Raw genomic sequence first — 13,715 nt, 5'->3', positions numbered from 1 at the left:
TTGGCAATGTAGGGGGTTGCCTGCATTCAGGAGGTAAGATCTGGGGGCAGCCAGTTTTTATTGGTGCCCGAGTCAACGAACACAAAACACACATTTTCTGTTGATCCATCCAAAATGTTTAGCGAGTGCAATGACTGCTTGACCACCCACCCACCTGCCCCAGCTTTCAGCCTCGTGTTGTCTGAAAACGTAGATATCCGGGGTTAGATCGTCACCATTAGTTAATGGGCTTTCGTTTGTTATCCTTTGCGTGACTTGTAAACTACTGGACATCTGTGAACTATTGGATATCTGTGAAAAAGATCTTTATACTTCATCGGATTCTTCCATTATAAATACATATTCAGATTCTACACCTATGACATTTTCATCATCGGCATCTGTGCGGGAATCCACAAAGTGCCCACCGCATCCATATCTATACTTTATCGTGGGCAATTTGTTTCCAAACAAAATGTTTTGGTGCAAATTTATTTTTTTACCGTATGCTGCAATACAATATGAGCGGTCGAGTTTTTTTTTTGCTGAATGTATATCCATGCATTTATTACCAGAAATAATAGCCATTTTTTACTTTCATTGTACAATTAATGCATTTGAGTGTTGGTGCATTCTGATTGTAATATTCTGTGCCGTACAGTATATTGGTATAAAATAGTGTGGTAAATAATACGCGATACATTTTTTAAGCAAGCTATATTTTACACTAAGTATATTATGCTTAGCTTAAGAGCAAATTACCCAGAATCCACCTGAGCTCATCAGATCTCAGAAGTTAAGCAGCATGTAGCAGCGTTGAGCCGAGTGTTAGGATGGGTGACTACTATACATATGTAAAGGAGAGCCGACACAAGGTTGCAGGGGGGTCGTCTTTTAATCCTTTTCTCCCATCCACACCTGTCCCCAGCCGTCCCAATCTGGTTCCTGCCAAAAGCCCCTTCTTCCTGCCCGTTCTCCCCTTATATCTCCTCGATTACCCCTCCCCCTTCTCCTGTCATCATCCCACTAACCCTCCTATTGGTGGGAATCCTTCCCCTGACACCCCTACACATACATCGTATAGGCTGTTGCAGAGCTATGTTATGGGCAGCAGAAGGCAGTGTTGCAAAATACAGGGTGGGCCAAAATTCAGGCCACAGGGTTCTATTTATTTTAACAAATCACGTAGGGTGATTTCATTCATTTCAACAAATGTTCAAACTGACGTCCGTTACCATTAATGCATGCATGAATAATATACTTTAATTACTTACGTATTTTTAAGATTACAGGTGTAATCTTTGAACATTGGTCAATTATGTTTTGTCTCAGTTCGTTCAGGGTTGTTGGTCGAGTTTTGTAAACGACGGATTTCAGGTGACCCCTACAGGAAGGCGAATTGCATGATAAAAGTAAGGTCAAATAATCCCCCCAATGACCCGCGTGCCACAGGGCAGCCCCCATCCAGCAGGAGATTGACAAGATGCCTGTACATGTGTACACGATGTGTTTATAGCATTGTAATTACGTGCAGTGTATTAGTCATCGCAAATTGGTGGTGCCCCATGGGAATGTGGAATTTCCACCACGAGCTCAAGATTGCTAACAGAGATTAAGACCACCCCTTGCCCATTTGAGCAGACATACGATTTTACATTTATGAGTTTATAATTTAATGTTTTTCAAATACAGTATCGTGACTGGCCGTGCTGAGTAAATTTGTCCATTCGTTTACTGAGAAAATAAAATGCACTGCACACGTGTTATGTTCTGTGTGTACTCTTAGTTCTTTCGGTAAAGTCACGTAGGTAAAAAATGAAATTAAAATTAATAAAAAATAAAAACAATAAAATCACGACGTTTCGGAGGCAACACAAGATTCCGTCTTCAGGTGAAACTGTCACAGCAAAATCTCTGTGACAGTTTCACCTGAAGACGGAAGCTTGTGTTGCCTCCGAAACGTCGTGATTTTATTGTTTTTATTTTTTATTAATTTTAATTTCATTTTTTACCTACGTGACATTACCGAAATAACTAAGAGTATGAATCCTTGCAGTCACGAAAGCTTCAAATCTAGAATGTTCCGTGTGGACTTCTGGCTGTCATTGTGCACGCAGTCCGTAGGCAAATACTAATAAAATATTTCTGGCTCCCTTGATTGACTGGTCTTGTCAGCGTGTTATATTTTCCCACAGCTTTAGTACTCATTTCCCAGAGCAATCGCGGCTTTATCACCTTTGCTCAGGACATGTCAACGAAGCATTTCGCACGATAGAGATAATTTTTTTCCTCCAAGGTGAGTGCACCCTTCTGGGGAGTCGGTACAGGAGGTCTGTGTATATAGTGTGCCCTCGAAATAACGTTGTCTGGATATAACCGGGATTTCTGGAAACCCATAAAACATAAGAAATTCGTATACCCTAAGCTCAAAAACCGAACAGCAAAGCGATGCTGAATTTTTGTTAGGTGGTTCGACCCTACACTTTGGAAAAATGCCACATGCTCGCCGGTCCAAATTTCGTACCGTACTGGACTGTCCAGCAATTACTCTTGCATTGGATTGTATGTTTCAGAACTGGCTTACGATCTCCTGTGAATTCAGTTGTGTGTTTATTTTCTATTTATACTGGCTTTTTACCAATATTTTTAGAGCATAAAAAAGCAATAACAACCACATCACAGCCTATCAATGGGCAACATTTGGTCTTCGTGGAAACAATGGGATTTTGCTCTCAGATTTGTTTTGGCGTTTCGCTCCACGTGTCGGGAGAAGAAGCCTCCAGCACGCGGAGCTGAACATCGGACAACACGCAGTACGACTTGAAATCCTACTGGACAGCAATACAGCACCACCACAAAAACAGACGCATTAGCCAAATGGGGGGGGTTCGTTAAGGAAACGGATTTTACGTGGGGTGGGGTTGGGGGGAGGGGAGGGTGTACCCCACCAAACGTATTCGCCCGATGGGGGGCAATCTGGGCCACCCAGTGACAATTGAAGGCGGAGGCGAACAGACGCAGGAAAAGTCCGCATGTGGCTGGGAGCCTGGGGATGGGCGCTTCCTGTGTTGGTGACAGGGCGATGTGACGTCTTGTGTGAGTGAGGAAGACTACCTTCCCCCTGGTGCCAGCCTATCGGACCCCAGGAGAGATGCCCTGATGATGAGATGTTTATTGGGCTATCGCCTCGGAGTAATTTAGAATGTGAGCACTGGCCGCGGTGGTTTGTTGGTAACTTGTGACAACGCAAGCCAGGTCCACTGAGCTTGGAACCTATATTTGAATCCGGGCTACATCCATCATCATCATCATCAGCAGCAGCAGCAGCCATTATCTACTGCTGGATTAAGGCCTTTCCAAGCCGTCACCATATCTCTCGGATTTGCGAAGCAACGATCTAGCTCCCGCACACGATATAATTTCATCACTCCATCTTCTACACGGTGTACGTCCTCTTGGGCGTGTTCCTCATTTGGACTGTTGCTCCGTCGTTTGTCTTGACCGCCGAGCGTCACTCCTTGCCAGGCGCATCCTTCCTCCAAAAGTCTACTTTCTCAAGTCAATTAGATATTGCGAACTTGCGTTTGTTCTCTAATCCATGTGTTTCTCTTCCTTGTATCTCAGCGTTATTCCAAGCATGCATTTTTGCATGGTCCTTTGGGAACATTTCAGCTTACGTTTATTGTTATTGTCAATGTCCATATTTCTGATCGGCGATGCACGCTGTAATATACACTGATTTAAGCCACTCGTGATTTCAATATGCTTTTCATTCATAAATAGTTGATGGTTTGGACACAGTTATCAATAACTGAGTATAATTGGTTTATTAAAATGGAAAATGCCTGGGGGGGGAGGGGTGCAGGGAGACGCCCATCGCAGAGATGAAGCGATGAGGACAGCTCGTGTCTGTGGGAGCTAGATAGTTTGTGACATTGCAGGACCATCCATGGCTGATAGCAACGGCTTGGGGAAGCCTTCATCCAACATTGGAGAGATTATGGTTGATGATGATTAAATCAGCAGAGTCTATCTCTGCAAGCTTTTCTTTAAAAATAAAATCAGGCTTATTGATCGCAGAGTAGCACGAAATAGGTCTATTGAAGTGCTTGTCATTGTAGTGTTTCAGAAGAAAGCTCTCTTGTGTTATGGGGCAGTTCCCTAGCATGCACATGAAGCTTTGTTGACTCGGAATTTCTAAAGGGACAGTGCTTTTCTCACAGTGACTCCGCATCGTACAATCGGGACTTAATCACGATGATTAATTTTTAACCCCTCTTGTCAAACTAATACTAGATGAAGGTCTCCCCACGCTATGGTGGCCATGGTAGTTGCTTGACATACGGCTGGCGAGTGTGGATTGGTGAAGAGAGTTGGGCCAGGAGTAGTTTAGATATCGTCACTGATGTGAGTCGTGGCTGGGAATTGAGCTCCATGTAAGGGGGTTCATAGCCCGATGTGCTAACTAACCACTGTGCCATTGGTGTGCACTGTAATTGGGTGTTAAAAATAATAATAAGAAAACACAAAAAGTAAAAAGGGTGAAGGACCACGAGAGGGCAGTGTGAACACTCGTAACGATTGCAGCTCTAAAAGTGTATCCAGGAAAGCCCCCTTAAGTCTTTATAACCCGGTGAGAGCTTATTGAGACACAAGTGTATTTTCCAAGGATGCCCTGAGAAAATACAATAGATATAACAATGTGTAATGCAGTATTCAGTGCAGAAAACTATTTTTACTGTATCCGGTGGGGTTTGTTTGGCACCTCAGGCAAATTCCGAACAGACACTGTGTTGCCACCAATGAATTGATTCGGGAGCCGACAGCCTTCTAAAACGAGTCCACACCTGAGCAATGGGTTGCTCATCCAAATCGCTCGCAAAATCACGCAACGTTATCTCCTGCAGTTGGTTGCTTTGTCCACATCTGGGCGAGTGGTTGCGAAACAATGAAATTAATCGGCGTATTCAGGAATGTAACGACCAATCAGAGGTTTGGGAATGTGTCCTTTCATGAAATACATGGCTTCAAATCGCTGAGCAGATTGCTGCATGAAAGTAGAACCTGTCTCTTCACTGGAAGCAACCCGGTTGTGCAACTTCCTGCAACCATAATAACGTTTTTTTGGGTTAGATCGCGTAAATATAAATGTGTCGTTAAACCCGCCACCACCCTATATAGCCAATTCGTAAGGTTTGTCACGTAAACAGAAGGTGTCAATTAGTTACGACTTCAGCACACCGAATGTGTTGGAGAGTAAACCTACAACATTAACAATTCGAGTACGACGTTTTGCTGGTGATTAAAACCAGCTTCATCAGGCGATTAGCCCGAAATGTGAAGAAGTCCTCCTGTTTCGGTCTTAAGTGGAGCAATGGTGATGACATCACTGTGAGCCTGTTAATGTTTCTCCAAAAACACTCTTGTTTTCACAAAAACTACAAAACCCCTACCTAGAATCCTGCACAGCCCAGATATGTACAATTTTTGGCCAATATACACAATTATATAATACAGTATATCTATTTTTTATGTATTATATCTCATGCTGAGTACCGTTGAGCTTAACACGTATGTTGGTACGTCCGCTAGTGTGAATGTATGAGCGCAGGTGCCTTAATGTGTGCTAACTTGTATTTACATTTCAATGTTTCCATGTGGACATAACTAACCGAATCGCTCAACTCTCAACCAGAGTTTGGAGGGGTTAGATTTCAGATAGACCACCCTTCGGCATGGATGAGAGGAATTCTCTCCCGCACTGTAACGATGTTAAATTCCACGCAGATCCTAGCTACCGACTCAGCTCTGGCACCGCTCAGCTCGTGAGCTTAAAGGTTCCCTCGTCAGCATAATCGACATTCATGTCAAATTGTTTAAGGGGCCGTCCATAAATGACGTCACGCGATTTTGTACGATTTTTTACCTCCCCCCCCCCTCGTCACACGGCGTCACAAAAAGTCAGACCCCCCCCCCCCTCAAATATGACGTCACACAGCTCTGCCCCCCCCCCCCCCCCAAAAAAATATCATATTTCCATTTTGAAAATAAAACATGCTTCAAATCGCTTTAAACTATTGTAGTGCGTATTTAATGTGGCGCTGCACTGTGATGTTGTAGGAGAAAACGCGTATTAAAAAGGCGTTGGAAAGCTTAAATTTATCATAAAATTCACTTGAAAATATTCAACGTCTAACTAAAACTGCAGATGTTCAGAATATTACATTGAAATTATCTTATAATTATAAAATATTAAAAGTAATAATAACTATAAAAAAATACTTGAAACTTTGTAGTAGAACGAAGCAAAATGGAGAGTACAATTCTAACAATCACATATTCATTCCACAGAATGAAAAGCCCTTGTAGAATCATTAGAATCAAAATGTTTAATAACAATCATTCAAAAATGTACAAAATTTATGCTGCTCTATTTTCCCATGGAGAAGCAAAATGCTCCTTCATAGAATAAAGCAAAAAAATGTGACCTGAGTAAATGTAAATAATCAAATAGTTAATAATGCAAATTGATCAAAATGAGTGTTGTTATAACAATTCTATATTTATTTAAAGTTGCGCATTTTGATGTGACGTCACATTTCTCACCCCCCCCCCCCTCGTCACACATCGTTACAAATGTCTAACCCCCCCCTCTTTAGGTGCGTGACGTCATTTATGGACGGCCCTAAGGGGGAAAATAAAACACAAGACGTGAACTGGTTGTCCGAACATTCCCTGCGCGTCTCATAGCCACATTTAAACATGTCGCAAGCTTTATAAGATGTACAGCTTCATGACGGTTGAAACCCAATCCTGGTAAATCTGACAGTGTAATTTGGTCATTAAAATCCAAATCGCAACAGCGTGATTTGGATTCCATTACCGAGTGATACCGAATGTAATTACGAAATGTAAATTCGTCTTGTTCGTTGCACGCTCATTTCGCTCTACAATTTGTAATCCGAGTAAAAAAAAGCAGAACTGAAATAAACATGGTAAATAACATTGTAGCATTTCGTGTCGGGCAAGGGTGGGTTGGTAGTGGTGGTGATGAAACTTTCGTAATACACTGCGTGTTTTGTAGGCTGCTTCATGCGTTCGTTGTCAGCAGAGAGCAGTGCATACAAATCCATTGTTGTACTGCACTACGACTCAATGTCAAGGCGCCCCCCCCCCCACCTCTCCTACCCGCCTTCACCAATTGCCTGTCAGCAGCGTTGTGAAAGAATCACCAAACATCACCCCACTCGTCTTCTTTGTTCTTTCGGTAAAGTCACGTCCTCTGAGGACGGCTGCTTGCGTTGTGGCCGAAACGTCGTGAGAATTGAATTTTATTATGTTTTATTTTATTTTATTATTTCCCTTCTACGTGACTTTACCGAAAGAACCAAGAAGATGAATCCCTGCAGTCACGAAAGCTTTAAAATAATTGTATTGTTTTATTTTTATTATTTTATGATTTCCCTTCTACGTGACTTTACCGAAAGAACCAAGAAGATGAATCCCTGCAGTCACGAAAGCTTTAAAATAATTGTATTATGTTTTATTTTTATTATTTTATGATTTCCCTTCTACGTGACTTTACCGAAAGAACCAAGAAGATGAATCCCTGCAGTCACGAAAGCTTTAAAATAATTGTATTATGTTTTATTTTTATTATTTTATGATTTCCCTTCTACGTGACTACCGAAAGAACCAAGAAGATGAATCCCTGCAGTCACGAAAGCTTTAAAATAATTGTATTATGTTTTATTTTTATTATTTTATGATTTCCCTTCTACGTGACTTTACCGAAAGAACCAAGAAGATGAATCCCTGCAGTCACGAAAGCTTTAAAATAATTGTATTGTTTTATTTTTATTATTTTATGATTTCCCTTCTACGTGACTTTACCGAAAGAACCAAGAAGATGAATCCCTGCAGTCACGAAAGCTTTAAAATAATTGTATTATGTTTTATTTTTATTATTTTATGATTTCCCTTCTACGTGACTTTACCGAAAGAACCAAGAAGATGAATCCCTGCAGTCACGAAAGCTTTAAATCGAAAATCACCCCACTCCACGGGACCGCTGCGCTCGCGAGCGCAAAGACACGTGGTGGGCGGTGGGGGGGGGCTCATCCAGCAGCGGATTTGCCAGCGCAGCCGTGACACCTCGAGGCGCTTCGGGTGGAGGTGGTGGTAACTGAAGTAGGGTAACGTGGAGGGGGGTGGTGGAACCGTGGGAGGGGGGGTAAGGAATCGATAATACAGCACAAGTAAGAGCCCCCCCCCCTCTCAAAGCCATAACAGCTCCACCACCACTACCACCACCACCACCACAACTAACCACCCTCCCTGGCCCGCCACCATCAATCTTAACGTGGGGCCGGCGACAGCCGCCGGTGGTTCCCCGCTGGTGAGCTGGCGATGGGGCAGAAGTTGGGGACAGCCCTTCCTCCCCCACTTCTTCTACTTCTTGATGCTGATGATGCTGCTGCTGCTGGGCGAGTAGGAGGGGAGCTAGGGAGGAGACTCCCCTTGCGGGTGACGCTGGGCCACCACCACCATCATCATCACCACCCACCCCCCTCTCTCTCTCTCTCCCCCCGGTGGGTTTGCGCCACGATGAGCTATTTTTGTGGAGCTCGCTGCGTCTCTTCTTGGTCAGCAAAACGAAAGCGGAAAAAAATGCGTCTGGTTTTAATCCGACACCCCCCGTGAGTTATCCTTCAGCCTTCGCCCGGCTCCTTTTTGCCTGACGCGAGACAGAGACACAGAGACAGAGACACAGAGAGAGACACACAGAGAGACAGAGAGAGAGACAGAGGCTGAGAGACAGAGACACAAAAACCTCGCCGACTCTTTTGCTTGACCGTTGCCGTTTTGCCATCGTTGTTGCTATCATCATCATCGTCGTCGTTGTTAGTCGCGGTTCGGGGATTTTTTCTTTCTTCCGTCTAAAATGCCGTCAGGCTACGAGGACAATATTAATAATGTCAACTCCGTTCTGTCGGTGTGTGCCAGTGGCGCGCTGGGCGAGTTGGTGAGTCTGGGATGAAAGAGTGCCCTGAGCTTCCCCCTACTGTGAGTATGAGTGGCATCACTGTACACGCTGTGGGTGGGGGGGGGTTACAGTGAGCACGTTGCGGCTGACAGCTTCGCCAGACTCCCTTCCTCAATCCCCCGATCCCTCCCATCCCTTCCTCCTCACTCTCATCTGTCAATCCTTTTCTCCGCCGCCTCTCCCTAGCCCCAATCACCTCCTTACAACCCTTACTCCATCACCCGCTTCATCGTTTGGTCCGTCACTCCTTCCCTCAATCCCTCCCTTTCTCCATCCTACCTCCCGCACTTAATCGCTGTCTTCTTCACACCCTCCGTCACTCCATCCCTCCCTGCTTCCAACATACGCTCCATCCCTCCCTCACGTGTCATCCCTGTCTCTCCTCACTCCGCCCGTCATTCCCTTGGCACCATCCATCACTCAATCCCTTCCTCGCTACGCGTGTATCCGTCACTCACATCTCTTCCCTCACTCCCCCCTCTTCCAATCCCACCCTCCATCCCTCCGTCCACACTCCCTGATTCAATCCACCTCTCCCATCACGTCACCTCTCTCCCTCTCATCACCCTCCTTCTCTCCTCCCTCACCCATACCCCGCCCCCTCCATCACTCCATCCCTCCGCTCTCTTCATCATCCCTGTACCTCCACACCCTCCATCACTCCATCCCTCCCTGCTTCCAACATATGCTCCATCCCTCCCTCACGTGTCATCCCCGTCTCACTCCTTGCCACACTTCCTCCGTCACTCCCACACGCACCGTCCATCACTCCATCCCTTCCTCGCTACGCGTTCATCGCCATCACTCCCATCTCTTCCCTCATTCCCCCCTCTTTCAATCCCACATCCATCCCTCCGTCCACACTCCCAGATTCAATCCACCTCTCCCATCACGTCACCTCTCATCCTTCCCCACCCCCCTTTATCTCTCCTCCCCTCTCTCACCCGTGCCCCTCTTAACATCCCTCCATCCCTCCGCTCCCTTCATCATCCCTCAACCTCCCCCCCTCCCTCTGTCTGCTGCACTCGAATCGCGTGCAGTCCGTGCTGCTGATTTAAAAACAAAATGCATTCCGTGTGGCACAGCACATGGCGCTTTGAGAGTGCTCGTCTCGTTGTCGCCCTGTGTTCACGGCGATGCTGATGCTGATGGTGGTGGTGATGATGGGGGTGGTTGGGGGGTCTTCATCACACGTCCAATGTTTCACGATCAACGCGCCGTGCTGTACCCTAAATGCCGCGTGCATCGATGCGCTCGCCCACTTGAGCCAGACGTCGTCTCCGTTGGATCCCCGCCGCAAACGCTGGCCGATGCCCGTAATTGATGCCCGAAGTTATTTCTATTCACCGCATAATCTGCCGCAGGAGCGCGCGTTAAAATTGCCCGCGCAGCGTGAGCATTCGTTAACAAACAAAAAAAACAAACAGCAAGCCCATTGCGTGCCGGTGTCACGGCACGAATCAGAAGTAGAAAAGTTATCCATGAACGAAAAGTTCTGCTGCTCTTTAGTTACTGCATGTGAGTGTCTAGAAGTCTGGGGGGGGTATCCTCCTCGGAATGGTTCTGAATCTCGGCGGGCTCTCACCTGACATTCAAAGAAATTCATGATTTCAAGGACATTGTATTTCAGACAGACTCGACGTCGCGTGTAATCACGCACTTCGCAGCGCCTGTAAAATCATCCGTTGCACCAGAGACTACAACACAAAAGCAAGTTGATTGTCTTGCGCGGTGATGCCGCCCTCGATGCTGTTTACTCCCGAATCCATTTGAGTGGCATTTAATGGTTCATAGCGTCTATGCAATGCAGTACAATGTGCGTTTTTGCGGCGTCTAAATGTATTCGTGTGTCGATGCGCTGTGTACAGGAACAGTGGGTGTATTTATTTTACAGAGAGCGACGGTCAAAGGGGGGATGCAAGCAAGGTTACGAGCTTAAACTTATTGAACAGGAGCAGGGAGCCGAGAGCACGAATTGCTGGGGGGGGGGGGGGAGTTCCAAACAAGATGAGCAGCCCAATATTGGGGCTTTGACAGACATCCTCGCAATCCTACGATTGTACTTGGGTGCGACATTCTTTCCAGGGATTTGAACAGGACCGTCTTTTGAGCATTCCACGGAAAACATAATTGGTTCGTGAGCAGACCTGTTTCTGAGCGGAGGCATCGTTGCCCGTTGTTGCTGTTGTTGTTGTCGAACGCAGGCCGTGTCTGCAAGCTCGCAGAGGCTGGCAGGGCTTGACATCACGGCCCAGCGACCCTGAGTGGCCCAGTTGTGTGCCCCGGTCGGTCAAGAGCTCTTGAGAGAGCGGGGTGTTAGAATTCACAAGCTGGCCCCGCACTTTCAAATTCATTCCCCATCGCCGTTGTCCTTTGTGGTCTCTCGACCCGTGACATCTACGTGCATGCTATTACCCTGCTCCTGTGCGGCGTTTGCCGTGCCGACACAGCGGAGATGGGGTAAAAGATTAACATAAAGGTTGACATGCCAGGTATATACTTTTTTTCTTCCAGGACCGCGTTCCATTCTAAAACGTGGTTGCTGGACTGTGATTAGGCTGTCATGCTTGCCTGCATCACGGTGTCAGTGTGAAGACTACGATGTGATACGATTTGTATATACAGTACGGACATGTAGACGGCCTTTTTGTCAATCCACTGCTGGATGAGGGCCTCGGCATGCCTGTGCGGGTCGTACTATGGGCTCTTTGATGAGCCATCACCATACCGGTCAGTACGGGTTGGTGAAGGCGGGCAGCATAGATATGGGAGCATAGAAGCACAGTACAACAGTGGATTTTGCTGCACTGCCGTTTGCTTGTAACATAGACCCGCATGTGCCTACAACAGAGATTCTACGCATGGTGGTGGCTCATTAAAGCGATGTTCAGGCTCAACTCCTGCTTACCTTTCAAGTTCTGATGCAATCAGGGGCATTCTGCATGATTTAATTGTGGGCAATATAGCTTTATATATAGTCTCCAGGAAACGCGACTGCGTCTGTGGCTCACATGGGCACTGTATGTAGTCATTTCATAAACTGCTGCCAAAAGTTTCAGGACGTCCAATGCTTCCGCGTTGGTATTTGTCGCCACGGGTAGACATGCCTTGCCGACGTGCATGCTCCTCTGCATACATGTGCCCTGCTTGCCACGATCGGTGCTCATGAACAGCACTTCCTACACGCTCTCGTATGTAAGGTAAAACATATCATGCGCAGAGCGTATGCTGCGTGTTTCAGCACCATATCATACTCCACGTGGTGCGTGTACACGGGGTCACAAGACGGCGGTTTTACTGAGATCGGTTCGGTACTTCGCTGTTGGACATAGGAGCGTGTCGCCTGCTGAACATCGCTGTTATCACAGTGGGGGTTTCTTGTTGTTGTTGTTGTAAGGTGTTCGTGTACCAATTTAAGAGCTGTGAATAGCTCCGGGCAAATGTGTCGCACGTTTTAAGTAACGCTTGGTCGTTTTGGAATTGCCAGTTTAATTCATTTTCCCCAACTACATGGGAGCCGGTGGGAGCGAGCAATAGACTGGCTCTTCTCTGACATGGTTTTCTTCCGACATATGCCCAGCAATTCACGGCAGACGCCAGCCGAAATGTGCTTTGTGCTATTAAGTGGGCTTTTAAAGATCCGGTGTTATCGTTTGCGCCAGTGGAACATTGTGTATTGGTGTTACGGCCCAAATTTAAATTACTGCACTGAGTGAAAATCGGCCACAACTAAACTGTGAAATCCGACCTGTTGGGTAGAGCAATGTGCGTGTGTGTTCGTTGTTGCCACCGCATAATCACGTAAAACGTGCCCTTCAGTTGTCCGGCGAGAGCATTGAGACGTTAAGTTTGAGTCACAACAGAAATGTCGGTGATAATGAGTACTGTATAGGGGAGTCGGGGACTTTTAAACACAAAAACAACACTTTGTATGCTAGTTTAACATGCTCTCAAACAATTGTGCAAACACCAGGATCTGTCTCAACTATTATTTACATTTTGAAAAAAATTCACATCGAATGTCTGAAAATGTCAAATTCAGACAGTAGCCATTCAGATTGGCTAAAAACTGGAGACATCTTTCTATATGTTTGTACTGCCTCTCAACATCCCGAATTTCTTAGAGGCCATTATTATCTAAAGTAAATACTTTTACAGTGGGGGTTGAGTGGCGGTTCAGCGGTTGGCACACTGCGCTATGAATCCAGCGACTTGAGTTCCCTTCCCGGCTGCGAATACGTTCAGTGGCGAGTGGTTTCTGAATCGGTCCTGGACTCCCTCCCTTTATTAAGATCCACTGCCCAGCTTGGTGAAGTACAGCCAAACAACCCCCCAACGACCAACACAGTGTGGGCAGCCCTTATTCTAGCAATAGATTGACAAGGAGCAGTAACTTTGTACTTAGTTAATCCAAACGAGGCGCATTCTGACGGCGCCCTTATCACGGCACTTTACAATATCTGGGGTCTCCCAAAATCCCTTGACAGCTGTTATAGACGACGACTCATAAATGGTCCACGATCGGCAGAGACTATCCTTGAGTGTCTATTTCACGTGAGCTTAGGCTACAGTCGCGAATCAATCCTCTTATCTCGAGCTTAGCGCTGCCCCATGTGCGTCGCGCATCCTCGTTTGCTGTAGGTGTGCACGCGCTCCTCGTCGCGGTCCACGTCGTTCTTCCACCTCCATT

General features: G+C 46.1%; 1 protein-coding gene across 2 annotated transcripts in view; it reads left to right on the top strand.

The window, feature by feature from the left end:
* The window catches only part of LOC144718824 (transcription factor HIVEP3-like), a 123,882-nt gene that overhangs the window by 40,759 nt on the left and 69,408 nt on the right, over window positions 1–13,715 (top strand). Inside the window, exons 1-2 of one of the 2 annotated variants that reach the window (XM_078594379.1) lie at window positions 8,418–8,678; window positions 8,986–9,045. The exons of the other annotated variant lie outside the window; for it this stretch is intronic. The gene's annotated coding sequence lies outside the window, so the exon portion shown is untranslated. Of the gene's footprint in view, window positions 1–8,417; window positions 8,679–8,985; window positions 9,046–13,715 lie in introns of those variants that run through there. 2 annotated transcript variants of the gene reach the window in all.

Source organism: Lampetra planeri, chromosome 5, assembly GCF_965212315.1.
Source record: "Lampetra planeri chromosome 5, kcLamPlan1.2.h2, whole genome shotgun sequence".
NCBI lineage: Eukaryota > Metazoa > Chordata > Hyperoartia > Petromyzontiformes > Petromyzontidae > Lampetra > Lampetra planeri.
This window is presented reverse-complemented; position numbering and strand designations above follow the sequence as displayed.